General features: G+C 37.4%; 1 long non-coding RNA gene across 1 annotated transcript in view; it reads right to left on the reverse strand.

The window, feature by feature from the left end:
* Positions 1-1,169: 1,169 nt before the first annotated feature.
* LOC121395079 overlaps positions 1,170-19,665 on the reverse strand; it is a 61,445-nt gene continuing 42,949 nt past the window's right edge. The window contains exons 2-5 of the long non-coding RNA XR_005962237.1: positions 8,166-8,319; positions 3,676-3,775; positions 2,759-2,788; positions 1,170-1,777 (exon numbers count right to left, since the gene is read on the reverse strand). This is a non-coding gene — a long non-coding RNA (uncharacterized LOC121395079). The remainder of the gene's footprint in view (positions 1,778-2,758; positions 2,789-3,675; positions 3,776-8,165; positions 8,320-19,665) is intronic.

Raw genomic sequence — 19,665 nt, forward strand, 5'->3', positions numbered from 1 at the left:
TCTCCACCCAGGAGGCAAGGTGGTTCTCCCAGTGAAACTCATCAAGTGTAGGGTCTCAAGAGGGTAGGTACACTGGGGGCAAACACCTGTGTTATGAGTAATATCCATTGTGAACTTTATCTGGGATGTAAATCTATGCATTTAAATATTTGGGGGCAGATTTACATATGGTTGAATATCGAGGGTTAATTAACCCTCGATATTCGACTGCGGTAAATCCTTCGACTTCGCATATCACATGATTTACCGCAATTCGTTCGATCGAATTTAATACATCGATCGAACGATTTTTCTTCGACCAAAAAAAGCTTGCAAAGCCTATGGGGACCTTACATGGTCAATGTAGCCAAAAAAAAACATTCGAAATTAGAAGTTTTTTTATTCTATTCCTTCACTCGAACTGATTAAATGTGCCCCATGGTGTACAAAGGAAGTACCTCTATTCTATGTTATGTCTTCAATGAATCTGCTGTTCCTGGTTAAAGGAACAGTAACACCAAAAAATTAAAATGTTTAGAGGTAATGAAAATATAATGTACTGTTGTGCTGCACTGATACAACTTGTGTGTTTGCTTCAGAAACCCAACTATAGTTTATATAAACAAGATGCTGTGGAGCCATGGGGGCAGCAAATCAAAGCTGAAAAGGAGAAAAAGCACAGGATACACAACAAATAAGCTCTGCGGTATACAATGGCATTCTTCAGAATCTGTTATCTGCTGTGCTTTAATTGCTTAAAAAAATAAATAAATGAACTGTTTGTGTTTTTTTTATTCTTAACATAAGATCCAACTGTAAATATCTGAAATGATCCAAAGGAGAACAAGAGCATACCTGATTCTCAGGAAAATTGTCATCAAATACATTGGAGGAGGGTTCTTCACAAACAGCCAAACTTCTCACAAGTTTACCTTTAGCTCCTGACTAAACAATACAGAAAGAAAAAATAAAGCTATGATATGACACTACACAAGTGGACAACCAATGATAAAATCACAAATACAGTAAAACAGAACAAAGAACCAAATGAGATAGATCAACCAGTTGGATAATATATCTCTATGGCACAAACTGTAAATGTGATTAAAAAAAAAGAAAAAGAACCCCTCATCCACCAGTGCTGAAATTCCACAATGTTATCAAAAAATATACTGAATAAGGTACCACTCTTGATTAGGATAAATGCCACTCCCAACTTAACCTCGATATTGCAGTTATCCCGTTTTTGTATTAAAGTGCTAGTGCATTTATATTAATAAATATATAAAAAACTAAGTGGAGTGCATTTGATAGTACCTTAAAAAACTATGTACATAAAAGTACTGGGTATAATAAAATATGACCCTTTAATAAATAAGTCCAGACAATTAATAGTTTATAAAGTGCAGTGCTTTTAGTTAATTCAATTCATAAAGTTTTCAATAAATCAATTAATTCCTTAATAGATTATGAATTAATAAAGTGCAGTGCTAATAAATAGATTGTCCCATAGTGATTTGATTAAATGGTAAAATTCATTGTGACCAATTAAGTATTTCAGGATAAATTAATTCCATTGGACTCAACTGAAAATAGTGAGAAAAGGAAAAGGAGAAGGTGGAGTTGTCCCCAAAACATCTGCCTAAATCATTTCTAATCCTGGGACACCACAAAGATGGAGAAGGGTAGGATAACCAAGACTGTGGTCTCACATTTAAAATTTGTCCTAACTTGTGAAGAACTGTCTTAACCTCAAAAAACCACAAATCAATGGTCCCTTAGGAATCCCAGTGGGGGACTGCAATAGAAGAAAGAGAAGGAGATTGAACCGATTGCCATTTTGAACCCCAGCCCACCCTGCCTGACCAATTTCTTGTTTAAATTAGAAGGCTTTTAAGCTAAAATGTCTTAAAAAATAAATCACATCTGTGGAATATCTGCTGTGTCTAAAGCATGTCTAAAATATGTCAGTGCCAATGATTTACAGCATGTACAGGGTGAAACAGTCCTCATGCTCAGCCTCAGAGATAACAACTAAGACTAAAGTATTAACATTGTAAAACATTGCAAAAGGTAGGCAGTTAATAAATATGCAACTTCACTTGATGCAGCTAGCATTTAAGAAGATTTTTTCTAGAAATATTCTACCTATTCCTACATAAATCATGTGTGGTATGAGCAATTAAATAAATGTAGATCCATATTAAGATTAGTGGTCAGCCATCCATTCAGCTTTTAAACAAAAGTGAGCAGCTCTGAGCTAGCTTACTAATGAACACCACTGTTAAACAAACATAACCAGACCTCCCACAGAAATGCTCTCTGAATGAGCACTAAGGGATGCGATTTTGCACCACTTAATGTTCTTGTGCGGAAATGTTATTGAAATCACAAGCATTACTTTTACATTTTACACTTTTAATGTTTAGCGCTGCTCGCAATGAAAAAACATTAGCTGGCGAATATTACATTGCACATTATTGCTAAGCAAAGGTTATCATTAACACCTGCACCTGAGTTTCATAAAATATTTTGTCAAAATAAACGATTTGTGATTGCAAAATCTTACTACATAACACTGCAAATGTTGAGGTCTGTAATCGGTCAAAAAGGAAGCAAACATGGTCGCTAACGTTCACAAAGGTATCTGCGAACGTTTTTTGCGACACATATAACATTTCCCCATTACAATTAAATTACCCCAATGTATGTTTAGTCATCTAATAGTATAAACAGAATAAAAATAAAAAAAAAATAAATGTGTCAAATAATTATTTACCTTGGGTCTCATATTATGTTGGTTCTGTATCTGTAGAGTAAAACAGGTTAAACAATCATAAAAGAGCTACCGACAAATCAATTCTCTTTGTGTTACTTATTAACACTGTGTTAAGTACCAATGTGTATGTTATCTCTGTATGAAAAGCATGATCTAACAAATTGTGCTTTGTTTTTGTTTGTAGTTCAGTTTATAAAAATGCTTGCACAAGTAGAGAATCAGATGGCACACACTCGGGCAATCGTGCTAAATAATCGAAGTTTGTGGAGATCTCAATAAACTTTGATTATTTAGCATGCTTGCCCGAGTGTGTGCCATCTGATTCTCTACTTGTGAATGGATAACGGAAAACAAAGTTTGCAGCAAGGTTCCCAGATTGAGCACCATCAGTAAATACGCACGGATTTTGCAACACTATATCCAGTATACCGGTAAGCAAAAGACGTTCTCCACACTGCCCTTTCAGTTTGTCAAAAAAACTACACAACATGTTTTGGGTCATTACATACCCTTTCTCAAGTACTTTCTTGAGAAAGGGTATGTAATGACCCGAAACATGTCATGTAGTAGCCCTAAATAAATACAACCACAGCGTTTTTTTTGATAAGTGCTCTCCTCATTCTTTAATTTGTTACTACCCTGTATATCCAGTATATAAAAATGCTTGGACCATAGTGAAATATTGGTTAACACAGAGGAGTCATTCTAATGAATTAATTAATTTAGGAATTATTTTAAACAGATATTTATATGAATTGGAAAAATAAAATTTTATTAATAATATGCAATTTAATTTAGTGATTGCAATCCCATTAGTAAAATAATGCAGATATGATACATGGAAATGAATGTAATATGACATCAGCTTGATCCTTTTGTTTTAGTTATAGCCGGATCTCTCTTTTAGTTAAACATACCTTCTCATCCTTTTCTGCTTGATTAGTTTTTGTAGAGGTCTGTTCTTTTCCTGATTCTTCGGTTATTTCCAGGCTCAATTTATCTTGCTCAGACATTGTACTACATGGTATTAATTAAAAAAAAAGAACGATTGATGGCCTGCAACAACAAAGTACATTATATATATGTATATATATATATATATATATGTGTGTTCGTCTGGGTGGCACACCGTATCACATCGATTACCTGGGTGCACGGTAAAAAATCCATACAATGTTCAAATGACCAGCAACTCCAGGGGTTTCTGTGAAAAATTCTTTATGTGGTTATATATGTGCAGTACAGCCAACGTGACGTTTCGGTCCCCTCTGGGACCTTTCTCAAGGGTCAAATCATATATATATATACACACACATATACACAGATGCAGCCACTTTGGTTTGTCTGTTTGACACAGAATAACTAAACACAGATATCCCATTTATCTCATTTAACACAGAAAACTGTGCCACAACATCCCATCTAATTAAAGCATTCACCATTGTGAACAATGGTGCTTTGGTATGCTAATGAAAGGGTTAGATGCATTAAATGAGTTAAGATGACTTTAGATAACACAGTTTCTTCAATTAAGCCTGAGTCATGACGCATTTAACTCACAAATCCAAGTGGCTTCATCTGTATATATATGCACACAAAGAATGATGAAGGATCAACACACTTGTTTAGTGGTTAAAGTTTGATAGAATTCTGTGTTACAGATAAACACTTCATTCACAAGAATCAATGAGTGTGCTGATCCTTCATCATTCTGCATTTAATATATTGCTATACTTTAATATATTGATCGTGCACCTCAGTCTCATAGAGAATTGTGTGTGGACACCACCAGCACTATTATATACATGAGCAAAATAACTGCACTCACAGGTCTTTCATAATGGTGAAAAAAGAAAAACGTTTATCCAAAGTTTTGGCCCCTATTTGTGGGCTTTCTTCATATATACATATGAAACTTAGTGATTGGTTACACTAGGGGGCCGATTCACTAAGCTCGAGTGAAGGATTCGAATGAAAAAAATTCGAATTTCGAAGTATTTTTTGGGTACTTCGACCATCGAATTGGTTAAATTCGTTCGAATACGAACGAAATCGAACGAATCGAACGAAAAATCGTTCGACTATTCGACCATTCGATAGTCGAAGTACTTTCCCTTTAAAAAAAACTTCGACCCCCTACTTCGGCAGATAAAACCTACCGAAGTCAATGTTAGCCTATGGGGAAGGTCCCCATAGGTTTGCTAACCTTTTTTTGATCGAAGGATTTTCCTTCGATCGTTGGATTAAAATCGTTCGAATCGTTCGATTCGAAGGATTTAATCGTTCGATCGAACGAAAAATCCTTCGATCGATCGAACGAACGTTTAGCGCTAAATCCTTCGACTTCGATATTCGAAGTCGAAGGATTTCAATTCGAGGGTCGAATTTCGAAGTATTTTTAACTTCGAAATTCGACCCTTAGTGAATCTGCCCCTATGTGTATTGTTCTTTTTTCCGTCTTCACAGGAATTTTTTCTGCTCTTTGGTGAGGTGTAGATCAGCCATAGTCGAACGACGGCCCCAGACAGGGTTTCGGGTTACGTGAGGCAGGACCTGTAATGATGTAAGACTGGGAACAGTTAAAGCCTATTTGCCTTTAGCGCTGTCCATCAGACCAGGGAGACTGAATTCTCCGCCCCCTTCCAGCAGAGACTATACATTGGTCTTTTCAGCAATAGATTCGAATGTGACAAGGGTGCACTCATAGCGCATACAGTGAACACCGCACAGGTCGGAGTGCAGAAAGAGTGGAGGTCTCTCCTATTGCTGAGCGGTGGGCGCAGTCTGACATTATGGCAAAAGTTGGGTCCGTACTGACCCTGATTGGTTGCGACCTTTAATAGTCACGTGGAAGTCTCGCTTGTGCTGTAGAATGCTGCAAAGGTCAGTATAGTGTTGGGATGTAACATGTGTGGTACAACAATTGGCACAGATCACACAAGGCAACTCGAAAGGCTTAACAATGTTGCAAACAGGTAACAGGTCCTGCATTTAGTACGTTTCCTCCGTACCTGCATTGGAGGCGACACAGGGCAAAGGTAATTTGGCTGTCAGCCCCCACCACGGAGGTAGGTGAGGGGGATACTTCCTGACCTTAATATATAAGGTCGTAGGGAGATCCTTTGATTGTTTTTATTTATTTCACTCACAGGGTATGTTTTTCCCTGTCACAACAATCACGTAATTTGATACTGGTTGTTTAATTAGCATTGGGAGTCACTGTAGTATTCACCTATACGTGATAGGTGCACTCCTATGACACTACCACTGATACAATGCACACAATTGGCTCAGTTCCCTGACACTATCACTGATGCACTCAGTACTATAACCACACCCACTTTTCGTGATGTCACTGGCATGGTTTTGGCGCCATTTTTGAATCCTGTGTGTGTATATAACTTCATGTTCACGTTAGGCTCTGCCCTTCCTGATGACGGCTTGAGTTTGTAAGCTGAAACGTTGAAATAAATCTCCCAGCTTTTTTTCACTTATCAAGACCTATGTGTGCGGAAGTTTTTTTGCTTTATAGATATGAATATTTGTTCCAGCACCTAGGCATCACCATGGCTATCTGAGTGCACCTATCTAGTTATATGTCTATATATATATATATATATATATATATATATATATATATATATATATATATATATATATATATATATATATATATATATATATATATATAGAGATATATATATAGAGATATATATATATATATATAGATATATATATATATATAAAAATCCTTCCTTGCAATCGGCACTCACCAAACTTGCAGCCAAAGGCCGGGTGTTCACCACATGTAGTACAGTTCCCAATTAGAAAGCACTCACAGCATGTCGCTCACATCAGCATAGAGTTAAAATAATATGCTTTATTTTAGTTACATTTAAAATCTATTGACACGTTTCAATATGATATGAATTCAAAATAAGCATGAACTCTATGGGGCAGATTTAGCAAGGGTCGAATTCAGTCAAAACTGTCAAATTCAACTAGGGAGTTATCCAAAATCGTTTCGAGTTTTTAAAAAAATTAGAATTAGATTTTCGAGATTCATCATCATACTCTGGCCATTTAAGAATTCGAATTTGACTATTCGCCACCTAAAACCTGCTGAATTACTGTTTCAGTCAATGGGAGAGGTGCAGGGATCAATTTGGAGATATTTGCAGCCTTCCTGACATTTGAGTTTAAATTTGTCCGATTAAAATAAATTTGATTTTATTAATACATTTCGACCAGTCAAATTTAGAATTTATGGGAGTTTTAAAAAATTCACATGGGAACATCAATTCAAAATTTGTCCCTTGATAAATGTGCCTCTACATGTAGTAATAAAGGTTTGAGGTTATGCCAAAGCACCTTTTAGTTTCAGTTATGGAAAAATGTAAATTTCTTTTTTCTTTTAATATTAAGCTTGAATCTTGAAGTACTTTTTTACAGTATAGTTGCTGAATTTAAAAAAAATTAAAAATTATTTTATTTTCGAATTATAAATTTATGGGAGTTTTTATAAGCTCCCATAAACTCTAAATTCGACCCATGATAAATCTTCCCCTTAGGGGCAGATTTATCAAGGGTCAAATTTCGAATTGCAAAAACTTCGAGATACGAATTCAAAAATAACAACCGAAATTGAAACAAAGTTTTTTTGCCCAAATCGGTCCATTTTCGATCGAATAGGTCTGTTTTCCAATCGAATTAAGATTCGAATAGTATGTAATGAAGTAATAGCACATTCGATCGAATTTGATTCAAAGTCCAGCAATTGACTTCAAGTGTGTTCTAGGAGGTCCCCCATAGGCTAAAACAGCAATTTGGCAGGTTTTAGATGCCGAATGGTTGATGTTGAATTTTTAAATAGACAGTACATAATAAATTTCAAAATTCGAATTTTTTATTTTTTTTCAAATCAAATCGAATTTGGACTATTCTCGAGTCGAAGTACAAATTCTAGCTCAAAGTTCAAATTTTTTAAACCTTTGATAAATCTGCCTCTAAGTGTAAAAAAGAATATAAATTTTTTTCTCTCTTGATGTATTATTTTTGGTAATAAGTAAAATATGTTTTATTAAAAATTTAAAATTTTTGTAAAAAGTTACTCGCAATATTTTTTGTTATATTAATATAATATATTAATATAATATATTAATATATATAATATTATTTATGGTCAAAGTTATTTTCAGTTTGTTGAAATGTTAGACTGAAAAAAGACAAAGTGATACATATACATTAGTCTAGGAAAATTTTATATGTGCATTTATGCGCCATTTATAAAACAGTCAAAATTGATAAACTTACATTTCTACTTTAATACAAAGTAAAGATTTGTTATAGAGTTATAGTAAATAATAACATTCCATAAATTGGAAACTTATGAAAACAAATCATGTACCTTTCTTGGTCCTTGATGGCTTTGTTGCTGTTTATAAACCTTCTCACTGGTAAAGTCCAAACAAAAGATCAATAGCACTCTTCGTCCCATGTCCCCATCTACAGTTCAGTGTGCCATTCTACAGTGTGATTTCCCAAAAGCTTGAGAGCTGTATCTAGAAGCAAAGAGTAAATAATACAAATAACACAAATATAGTTCCATAACAGAAAGGATTGCATTTTAATGTGAAAAAATAATGACCAGCTTCAAGCTAATCGCATTCACAGCATGATTTGGATTCGCCTGTCTCTGACTGCCTGCTTTCCTCTAATGAAGGCTGCAACCGGCTGTTCAAGTCATAGCTCCTACACAAAGATCTAAAATTAACAAATGCATTATGCGCTGAAGATTACTCACTGCAATGTATTTCTTTAATATAAAATTATATATATATCTGCTTACATACAATTTTGTATATTAATGTTCTAAATTCTGAATGCTGGGTTTATGATTTTAGCAATTTTTTTTCCCCCTGAATAGGCCTATTTTTGATCGAATAGGTCCGTTTTTAATCGAATTTGAATCGTACGAATTGAAGTAATAGTGCATTCGAATAATACAATTTCCCCAAAAAACTTAGATTTTTCCGATTGACTCCAAATAGTTTCTAGGAGGCCCCCCATAGGCTAAAACAGCAATTTGGCAGGTTTTAGATGGCGAATGGTCGAAGTCGACAGTAGATGATAAATTTCGAAATTTGAATTTTCGTCCATATGACAAATTTATCCACAAATATACATTTTTGTAAGCAACTGTCTAACCTTCATTTATGAAAAAAGTTTCAATTGTTTTATAGGACATATTGTTTAGCGTTTTTAATAAAAATATTACATTTTGTTTAGGATTAACCAGTAAACCCCCGATTCTCTAAAGAATCGTTAATGAAAGAATGGTAACAACAGTGAGCCAGCAAAATGCGATGGGTGCTGATTCACTCTGCATCCCCAGGCAGCAACTGGCGACGCTAATTTGTGGGGATGTAGAGTAAATCTGTGCCTATTGCTTGTTATTACCTATCTGCTATTAGAATTCTTAAATTTTGAGTTTATTGTTAGTAAAGTGTTAATGAAAAATTTCTTTATAAACAACATTTTTTGTGAAAATGTTCTCCTGTCCTTGAATGAGTTCTCCCTGGTGAGCTGTACTTAAAATCTTGACTTTAACATCAGATGAACGCTGCACTCTTGAAAATGCAACATAAAGTTGACCATGACCAAACACAGGCTCAGATAGGTAAATGCCGACTTTATCCAATGTTTGTCCTTGTGATTTGTTGATTGTCATGGCAAATGCAGCCTTAATGGGGAATTGTCATCGTTTAAGTTTAAAAGGTAATTCCTGGTCAGAACTGGTAAGGTCAATTCTGGGAATCAAAACAGTATCACCGCTATGGGATCCTGTAAGCACTTCTGCCTTGATAACATTTTGTCTCATGGTCTTCACAACCAACCGTGTACCGTTACATAAACCTTGCTTAGTGTTAAGGTTTCTTAACAGCATGACTATTGTTCCTACTTTGAGTATAAGATTGTGTTGTGGTAATCCAGCAGGGTTGATAGTGTTTAAATATTCTAATGGGAAATTAAGTTTCTCACTTTCGTCTTCAGAATCAATACAGTCAGTACTCAGAAAGACACAGCTTTGTCCAGGAAGTAATGCAATCACTTGGTTGTTTATCATGTCAACATCAATATTTTTTGGAGATAATATAGCCCGTTTTGCTTAAAATGGCCACCCACGCAGGTACGCAACCGGTTCCCCTCCTAGAGTGACGCTAGCGCCGCCCTTAGACAAACTTGCAAAGGAGTAGCAAGATGGCCGACGCTTATACAGACTTTAGTGGGCGGATGACAAAGTCGCAGAGGAGTAGCAAGATGGCCGACGCTTATACAGACTTTAGTGGGCGGATTTGGCAGTGGGCGGATGACAAAGTCGCAGAGGAGTAGCAAGATGGCCGACGCTTATACAGACTTTCGTGCAGGTACGCAACCGGTTCCCCTAGTGTGACGGTGAGCGCATCTGCCTCCCTAGATCCTAACCTTCCAGCGGTCGCCGCCTGAGTGAGCAGGAAAGAAGAGGCGGCGGGAGGCAGAAGGAGACGGTGAGCGCATCTGCCTCCCTAGATCCTAACCTTCCAGCGCATCTGCCTCCCCGATCCTAACCTGTTCTGATCCTAACCTTCCAGCACATCTGCTAATCGAAGGCTGCATCTATGTCTTTCGGCTGAAGTTGCGCGCGCATCTCATAGATCCTAACCGAAGTTGCGTGCGCATCTGCCTCCCCTCCACTCGGGACATAGATAGGCCTTCGATTAGTATATAGGATAAGCTTGGCACATTATCCAAAATGTTAGTATAAATACAGTAAATATGAAATTTCCTTGAAGATTAGTTGCTTCATTAGGGTTGTGGGACTTTCATCTTAGTACTTAAAACAGGTCATTGGTCATTGGATATAATTGAATTCTCACTCTTTCAGAAAGTCATGTCGACTCTGAGTTGGTCACAAGAAAGTGTGGAAGCCAGCAATTGAAGCCAGCAATTTATGGTCATCAAAATCCCAAAAAAATGTTTTGAGTTAAAGTACAGCATAAGTGGCAAGTGTTTCAATTTGAGACATCCAAACTGGCCTTGGTGTTCAGAAGAGGTCAAGCAGCTTCCTTCTTTACTGTCTTAAGGTAAATGGTGTAGTGTTCAAAATGTTAAAAGAACATTTTACCAGAGCAATGGCCAACTCCTGGTCAGCAGGTATTCTAGTGGACCAGATGTTGAGACAGATCTGTAAATATCAGTCAGAAGGAAGACAGCAAACACCTTTATGATTGATTACCAAATGAATATAATATCTGGAGTTCTTCACTCTTTACACCCCAATTAAACCTTCATTTCATTGTCCAGTATGTTTTCATGGGGTTGTTTATTTAATTGTTTTGGTTTCATTTTGTCCAATACTTTGATTTCCCAGTTGCTATATAGCGAAGTATGTCAGTAGTTTGGGGTGAATCTAAACCCATTTCGCTTCAAAAACGCAAAATGAAAAATTTGCCAAACACATTGAAGTCAATGGGCATATTTTCTAGTTCACAGATTTTTTTTTTAAATATACATTAGAGTCTATGGGTGTTTTTTTTTCTGTGAAACATGGTAAAATGATTTGTTTACCCCTAACTGCGGGATAAAGGGGTGAGAACAAGTTTCCAGAATATGTAATACTTTGTAGTTAGAGTTACCTTAGTTTGAGGTTGGTGAGGTTTGATGAGTTGCCCCTGAACCCACTGCCACTGTATAAATAGAACCCTTGGGATTCCTATGGGGCTTGCTTCTGTGGATAGCGACTCTGTAGCTGGACACTCTGTAATTAACCAAACACTGAGTTGGCTCTGTCCATCTTTTCTCAGTTATTGGTTAATTAATCATGCTTCTTGAGAAAGTGTAGGACAATTTATCTTTGAACCAGAAAGGTTTTTGTGATCCTGGCTGCAAACAGGATATTATCCAAATAATCTTGTCCAAGTAATCTTGTCCAAATAATTATAGACAGAAAATTCCTACTTCCTTAGTTTGGCTTCACAAGTTAATAGAAGCTAGTTGACAGTTCCTGGAGCAGTAGAAATGCCAAAAGAGAAGAGCTTGAAACGGGTTGATAATCTTCAAAGACTTTTTACAGTTTAGTTGGGTTCAGATAGTTCACCAATAGTTATGAGAAAAATTTTTATGCAGAGTTTTGCTGCAAAAATGACGCCCATAGACTCCAATAGGTGTGAAAAATTGTTATGTGACAAAAACAATTTGATGTTCTGCATTTTGTAGAATTTTCAACATTTTGTGAAAATTTGGCGAAATGGGCCAGATTCGCCCATAACTATTCACCAAAAATAAAAAGTGTCAAGTTTCATTTTCACCTTCTTATTGTATGTCTTTCTGAAGCAGCTGGGGGTCACTGACTCTGTAACTGTTCTAGATTGATACATTTAGTTGATACATTTTGTATCTTTGGCACTGCTGATGAGAATCCCTGAGTTTCATTACAGGCAACTATTATAATTGATACAATAGTATCAAATTGTAACAGTTTAGAATCTGCAACTAGATCACTGAGCAGGGAGTCTAAAACACCAGAGACACAAATATTAAACTTTTAACGTAAAATTTGGAAAAACTGTAAAAACAAAAATTTAATAATCTGAAAATAACTGAACTGAAAAAACGTGTTTGGAAGGTGAACAATCCCTTTGATACACATGTGCCAAATGACATAATACAAGAACACCACTGCTTATTTACCAGAATACTAAGATAATCAAACATGAAGGTAAACATTGTTTGAAAGAGGTTAGCTGTGTTTATAATATAAGTTTCATCATACTGAAACAAGAAAGTTTGTAAATATAATCAATTAGAAATTCTGGCTGTTTTTTTAAATAATCAGGTAAAGCTTCACTATTTACATTTCAGCATCTGTCTCTCTTTATTTTCTCTTCATGCAGTAATCTAGAGTCTGATTTTGACTGACAATTAAGTCTAAAATATCTTTTGGAGGTCTCTTTCCTAGCAGATGTATAGTAGCCAACTCAAATAACTGATTCCAAAACAAATCCTGCATGCAACGAAAATTCTGGTTTTAAAAAAATAAGTTCTAAAGCATCTTCAAGGCAAAATGAGGACCCCCAAAGGCTATATTAGACCTAACTGTCATTAAGAATCAGACTCCCAACTAGGGTTGAGGGAAATATTTTGTTTTGCTGAGAAAAAGACACCCATAGACAGAAAAAAAATGTTGCTTGGTAGTAAAAAAAAATGTTGCACTTCTTGAAAAATTGTCGCGTAAAAAAACGCAGATTGACTTTTAGTGACACGAAATGGGTCAAATTTACCCATCACTACTACCAACTCCTGCATGAAGAGAAAAGATTATACTGGTAACTGCAGAGTCAACTCTGAAGTTTTCCTTCTTTTCTGAACAAAGATCTCATACTGGAGGTTGAGAAGGTTGTGCACATATTAATTAAGTTAGAAACTTTGTTTATTTTTCTGGCTGTTCAGTGCAGAGAAAAATGGGACTTTCCAGTACAAATGAGGGACTGTGGGTTGAGCTGTCAAAAGAGGCACTGTCCCTCTAAAAACGGGACAATTGGGAGGTATGATCATGGGGAGGAGTGAGGGGGCACATAGTATACCAGCTAAGGTGATCCCACTGTTACATGAAAAACTAACAGTAACCTTAGATCTATGTCTAATTTACATAATAAAAATATCAAGTATCCTCGGTTCTCTGCTGGCATATTGTAAGGTTTAATAGGAGAGGTGCAGTCGATGGCATGAACTGAAAATTATGATGTAATTGGTATCACTGAGACCTTGTGGGATGAAACATATGGATGTGGATTTAAATGGTTACACCCTTTTTAGGAGTGACAGAGGAGTTAAAAAGGAAAAAGGTATTTATCTTTATGTAAAGCAAGAATGAAAGCCATGTACCTGTACTAAGGAAATTACCAGGAATAGCCCTGGGGAGTGTGTGAAAATATTTTGGCTAGGCTACAGGCAAAGAAAAGTATCACTGGTGTATGCTACAAACCACACAGCAGTAATGAGAATAAGGTCCAGCTACTATTACAAATGGAAGAGCCTTTACAACTAAGTCAAGTTGTTATTATGTATAGCCTACTCAGTTAAAGCTAAGAAGGTTTGTAAATATGCTCAGTTACATTTTTTTCTATTTCTGGTAGTTCTAGAACCTACTAGGAAATAACTCTCTTTTGGATCTAATTATAATTTATAATACAAAATTCATGTCTATCATTTGTATGGGTAGTATAGGGAATAGTAATCACAACATGGTCTCCTCTGAGATTATGTTGCTGAGATAACTCTATAAGGAAGTAATTAAAATCCTAAACTTTAGACTTGCAGACGTTTGCAGTTTATGGGCATCTCTACAATGTGATGTCTTTAAAATGCTGCTTAATTAACATATATGTGAATATATGCCCTTTGTAAGCAAGGAACAATGTTGCAAAGCCAAACCTTTATGGCTTGATAGAAGTGTTGGTTGAGGTTTTTAAGAAAATGAGCTTTTAAAGGGGTTGTTCACCTTTAAATTAACTTTTAATATGATGTGGAGAGTGATATTCTTAGACAATTTGGTTTTCATTTTTTATTATTTGTGGTTTTTGAGTAATTTGGCTTTTTATTGAGCAGCTCTCCAGTTTGCATTTTTAGCTATCTGGTTGCTAGGGTCTAAATTACCCTAGCAAACATGCATTGATTTATTCAAAGGAGGTCAGTTGGTTGAGGAGAGCAGGGGAAAAAGCAGAGCTTCTTTTTGCAGTGGTCATGAAATGCAGGTGTTACAGTGTGTAATTTTCCCTTTTAACTTCCATTTTTTCCAAATAAAACCCACTATATAGCTTTGCCTGTCCAAGAATATTAAGAGATGTAGTTGAGCACTAGATTGGGTCTACAGAATGAATCATGGAAGCACCTAAAGTGGAAGGGGGTAGAATCTAGTGCACACTGAGGGTAATGGGTAAAGGCCTAACATCTTGACCATGTAATAATGTTACATCAGTGAGCATAAAGTACATTATACAACAAACAAAAAGCACTTGATAGAGGCACCACAAGCACAGAATAGATAGTGACTGCCAAAAGGCATCATATATTGAGAGACACTTAGGCACAAAATAAGCATAAAAAGGGTCATGGGTAGTGGCACTCCAGGGACATTATACATTATAAAAGACAGTGTTTAATGTACAGGGAAGGTGGATTTCATACTTGAAAATAATAAAGGATAGGATTTTGTATGCAGTGGTACATGTAATGCATTTGTTGCATTTCTTACACATAGTGGAATCCTTTTTTGTTTGAGGGAAAACATGCACACTGCAGATAAACAGCAGCAGCTACAGCACAGATACTTGCATTTGTTCATGATGGATCCCTTATTCTACTCTCCCATGTTACTTTCTCTTTCCTCTCTTGATTTATATCCTGCCTATACTCATCTTTTTAGTTGAAATGTCCTCTCTTTTCCTGCAGCTTTTAACCCCTTTTACCAGTTTATTTTCATTACCAGTCCAGATAGACTCTGAAGTCCATTTTTTTTCAAGGAGTTCAACAAGGAAAGCTACAAGGAGAGACAACACAGAGGACTACGTTAAGGACATAACACTGCTACCAGCTAGAAACTGCAATGGCAAAGTTAATTATTTTTGCTGTGTTTGCATGCATGGTGCTCCCTAAGGTAGTTACTTCCTTCAACCGTCCTATTGTCTGTCAGTATTCTATTTACATATCTTCTTCTCTACTCCCTTCCACATACTCCAGCTCCTATACACTTTACAACTACTTGCAACACCTTTGTCCTCCAGTTACTTTCCCTCTTTTACCTACTTTTGCTAGCTGCAGGGGATATCTCTCCAAACCCTGGACCCTGCTCCATACCAACATATACGACCTTGTTTTCCTGCCAACTTGCGCAAATCTTCTCGTTCCTCTACTTTCTCTAACCCTATTCAGATTCCGACTCTTCCTTCTTCCTGTCTTCCCTTTTCTTGTGCGCTTCTTAACACCCGTTCTTTAACTAACAAATCCACATTAATCCATGATCACTTTTGCTCTAATTCACTTAGTCTTCTTGCACTAACAGAAACCTGGCTCTCACAGAATGATACCGCCATTGAGGCTGCACTCTCTCATGGCGGTCTATCTTTCTCTCACACCCCCCGAACCATTCGACGTCGTGGGGGAGTTGGAATTCTCCTCTCCTCTGGCTGTCGGTCCAAACCTTTTCCTATTCCTCCAGCCTTCTCATTTAACTCTTTTGAGGTGCATGCCATTAACATCTTCCACCCTCTCTCTGTGCATGTAGCTGTCATTTACAGACACCCATCAGCCTCCTCCTCTGCTGCCATCCTTTCTGACTTTGACACCTGGCTTTCTTTCTTCCTCTGCACTGACAGCCCTGCACTCATTCTTGGGGATTTCAACTTCCACATTGATGATTCTTCACAACCCTGGCCCTCTCGTTTTCTCCGCCTAACCTCCTCCTTTGAGCTCCAGCAGTGGACAAACACCCCTACTCATAAGGATGATCACTTTCTGGATCTAGTGTGTACTAAAAAACTCTCTCTCTCTGGTTTTAACAGTGAACCCTTCCCCCTTTCCGATCACAATTTGGTTACATTTTCCATCTCTCACTCTCCATGCCCACCTGCTTCTTCACCCACTGTCTTAGTCCGGGATACATGTGACATTGACCTTCCAGCCTTAGCTCAGTCTTTTAGGACCAGTCTCATTTCCCTTAAGGAAACGTCTGATCCTGATATCCTGGTAAGTGAGTATAATCACATACTATCCTCAACCATTGGCTCATTTGCCCCTTTACAGGCTAAGCGTTCACGTGCTCTGAACCCACGACACTGGCTGAATTCACATACCAGATACTTACGCTCCTGCATGAGATCTGCTGAATGTATGTGGAAAAAATCCCGTACGCAAGCAGACTTTATTCACTATAAATTTCTATTGTCCTGCCTCAATTCTGCCTTGTCAAAAGCCAAACAAGAGTACTACAGTACCCTTATAAACAATCACAAATCCAACCCACGACGCCTATTTTCTCTATTCAATACTCTTCTCCATCCCTCATCAACAGTATCAGTCAACCAGACACACTCTCCTCAGGATTTTGCTGATTTCTATAAAGACAAAGTAGAGTCCATCCGCAATCAGATCCCTAAAGACAAAGTAGAGTCCATCCGCAATCAGATCCCTACCTCTACTAATGTAAACCAGTCCCTCCTTCCTAAGCCCCCTTCTGCATGTCTTAATTCCTTCCCTCCGGTAACAAAGTCTGAAGTCTCCAAGCTTCTTTTGTCCTCCCCGCTCACAACTTGCCTTCTTGACCCTATGCCTTCTTCTCTGCTCAAACACTGTGTTGCAGAGCTTACCCCACTACTTACTCACATCTTCAATTCTTCTCTAGCTTCTGGAACCTTCCCTTCTCCTTTCAAACAGGCCTGTGTAAAGCCTATTCTTAAAAAGGCCACGTTTGACCCAGCCTGTCTATCAAATTACCGTCCTGTCTCCCTTTTACCACTTGCCTCTAAACTCCTAGAGTGTATTGTGTTCTCCCGTATTACTAACTTTCTACACACCCATGATCTGTTGGACCCTCTGCAATCTGGTTTCCGGCCTGGTCACTCTACTGAGACTGCTTTGTGCAGAGTTACAAATGATCTTCAGGTTGCCAAAGCCAAAGGTCACTTCTCCATCCTTCTCCTCCTTGACCTATCATCTGCATTTGATACAGTTGATCACTCTCTCTTGATGCAGATTCTCTATTCGCTTGGCATCCGTAACCAGGCTGCATCTTGGCTCTCTTCTTACCTTTCTAACCGATCATTCACTGTCTCCTATGATAACAAAACCTCATCTCCAGTTCCACTTAATGTGGGGGTGCCACAAGGCTCCGTACTTGGTCCGCTGTTGTTCTCCCTGTACACTCTGTCTTTGGGAGATCTCATCCATTCATTTGGCTTTAATTATCATTTGGATGATACCCAAATACATTTATCCACCCCTTCATTAACAGCTGAAACAGAGGCTCAGATCTCTAACTGCCTCCTGGCTATCTCAAATTGGATGAACCAGCGCCACGTCAAACTCAACCTAACAAAAACTGAACTTATCATCTTTCCACCTAAGCCTGGTCCTACTCCCCTATTTACTATCTCAATTGATAGCATGCTCATTAATCCTGTCAACTCAGCTCGCTGTCTGGGGGTAATCTTTGACTCCTCTCTCTCCTTCTCTGATCATATTAACACCACTGTCAAAACCTGTCACTTTTTCTTACGCAATATTGCCAAAATCCGTCCCTTCCTTTCACCTGATACATCCAAGACGATCATGCATGCTCTGATCCTATCCAGACTAGATTACTGTAACCTTCTACTAACTGGCTTCCCTAACTCCCATCTCTCCCCTCTACAGTCTGTATTAAACACTGCTGCAAGAATTATCCTCCTCTCATCCAAAAGGGTACAGGCCCATCCGCTGCTGAAGTCCTTATCATGGCTTCCTATAAAACAAAGAATAACTTATAAACTCCTCCTTATAACCTTCAAAGCCCTTCATTCCTCTGCACCTAACTACATCTCATCTCTTGTCTCTCTATATGTTCCTGCGCGAAACCTCCGCTCCTCTCAGAGCAACCGCTTGGTTGTACCCCCCACTACTACTGCTGTTTCCTGTATCAAACCCTTTTCTCATGCGACTCCTTATATTTGGAATGCCATTCCTGAATTGTGTCTGTATGTTACCCTCCCATTTAGACTGTAAGCCCTACGGGGTAGGGTCCTCTAGCCTTTTGTTTCCTTGACACTGAGCACTTAATCTGCATTGTAATTTAAATGTAAATATATTTATGTGAATTGTGTTCTAATAATGCACTTATTGTTACTTTTTATTCTGACCCCTTGTTTGTTACTACTAATTTATTGTTTTATTGTACAGTGCTTTGCCCTCAAGGAGCGCTTTACAAATAAAAATATACATACATACATACATATTAATGCCATTCTTGCATTTTGGTGCCCCCCACCTCAATATTTCTGTATTTTTGTGGGGAAAGAGGAGTAAAGAAAAAGATGTACCTTGGTGCTAGCCTGGTCCTTTCACAAATAACCTGGGCATAGCAACCTACTTCCCCTCAAGTTGTAAGTCCCAGTCCTGCCACTAGGGGATTGGCTGAAGGAAGTTTCAAATTTCTTCCTTCAAGCCCAGCCAATCCTCTTGTGGCAAGACTGCGACTTACCACTTTAAGAGAAAAACACAGTCAGTAAAGCTTTTTCTTTGTCAGTTAGGATTGGGAAGACTTACTCTCGCAGTCAGACTAATTGCTAGCAAGCCCAGATGATAGGAAAAGAAGCAACCAATACAACCAACCAATATACACTCCAACAAATATCTGTACTCACTGCACTTTATTATTATACTCCATAATTTTTCTTCACATTGCACTCACTGCACTTTATTATTATACACTGTAATTATGTATTATAATGTAGAAATCTAAGTGTGTCTTACTACCCTATGCTGCATAAGAAATTTGTACTTTTAGTACAAATGTCAATTAATTCCTACTTGACTAAAAAAAAAGATGGATATGCCATCCATGTATGAAAAGAGTGAAGTCAAAATATGCACCATTATAGAATAGCTAAGGGTGGCAGTTACCTAGCAACAAAGTTAACACCACTAGTGTCTGCATCGCTTACATTATAAAGAACGTCCTCAAATATAGTAAAGATAGAGGGAGCAGTTCAGTGGTTGCTTAGCAACAAACTTACACCACTTGTACATCTACAATGTGGAAAATCAAATAACATCTTAAAAAATAATCTACAAATTCCATAAGTTTAAAAAACATCATACATTTATGAAAACATAAA

The sequence above is a fragment of the Xenopus laevis genome, chromosome 6S, assembly GCF_017654675.1.
Source record: "Xenopus laevis strain J_2021 chromosome 6S, Xenopus_laevis_v10.1, whole genome shotgun sequence".
NCBI classification, from domain to species: Eukaryota; Metazoa; Chordata; class Amphibia; order Anura; family Pipidae; genus Xenopus; species Xenopus laevis.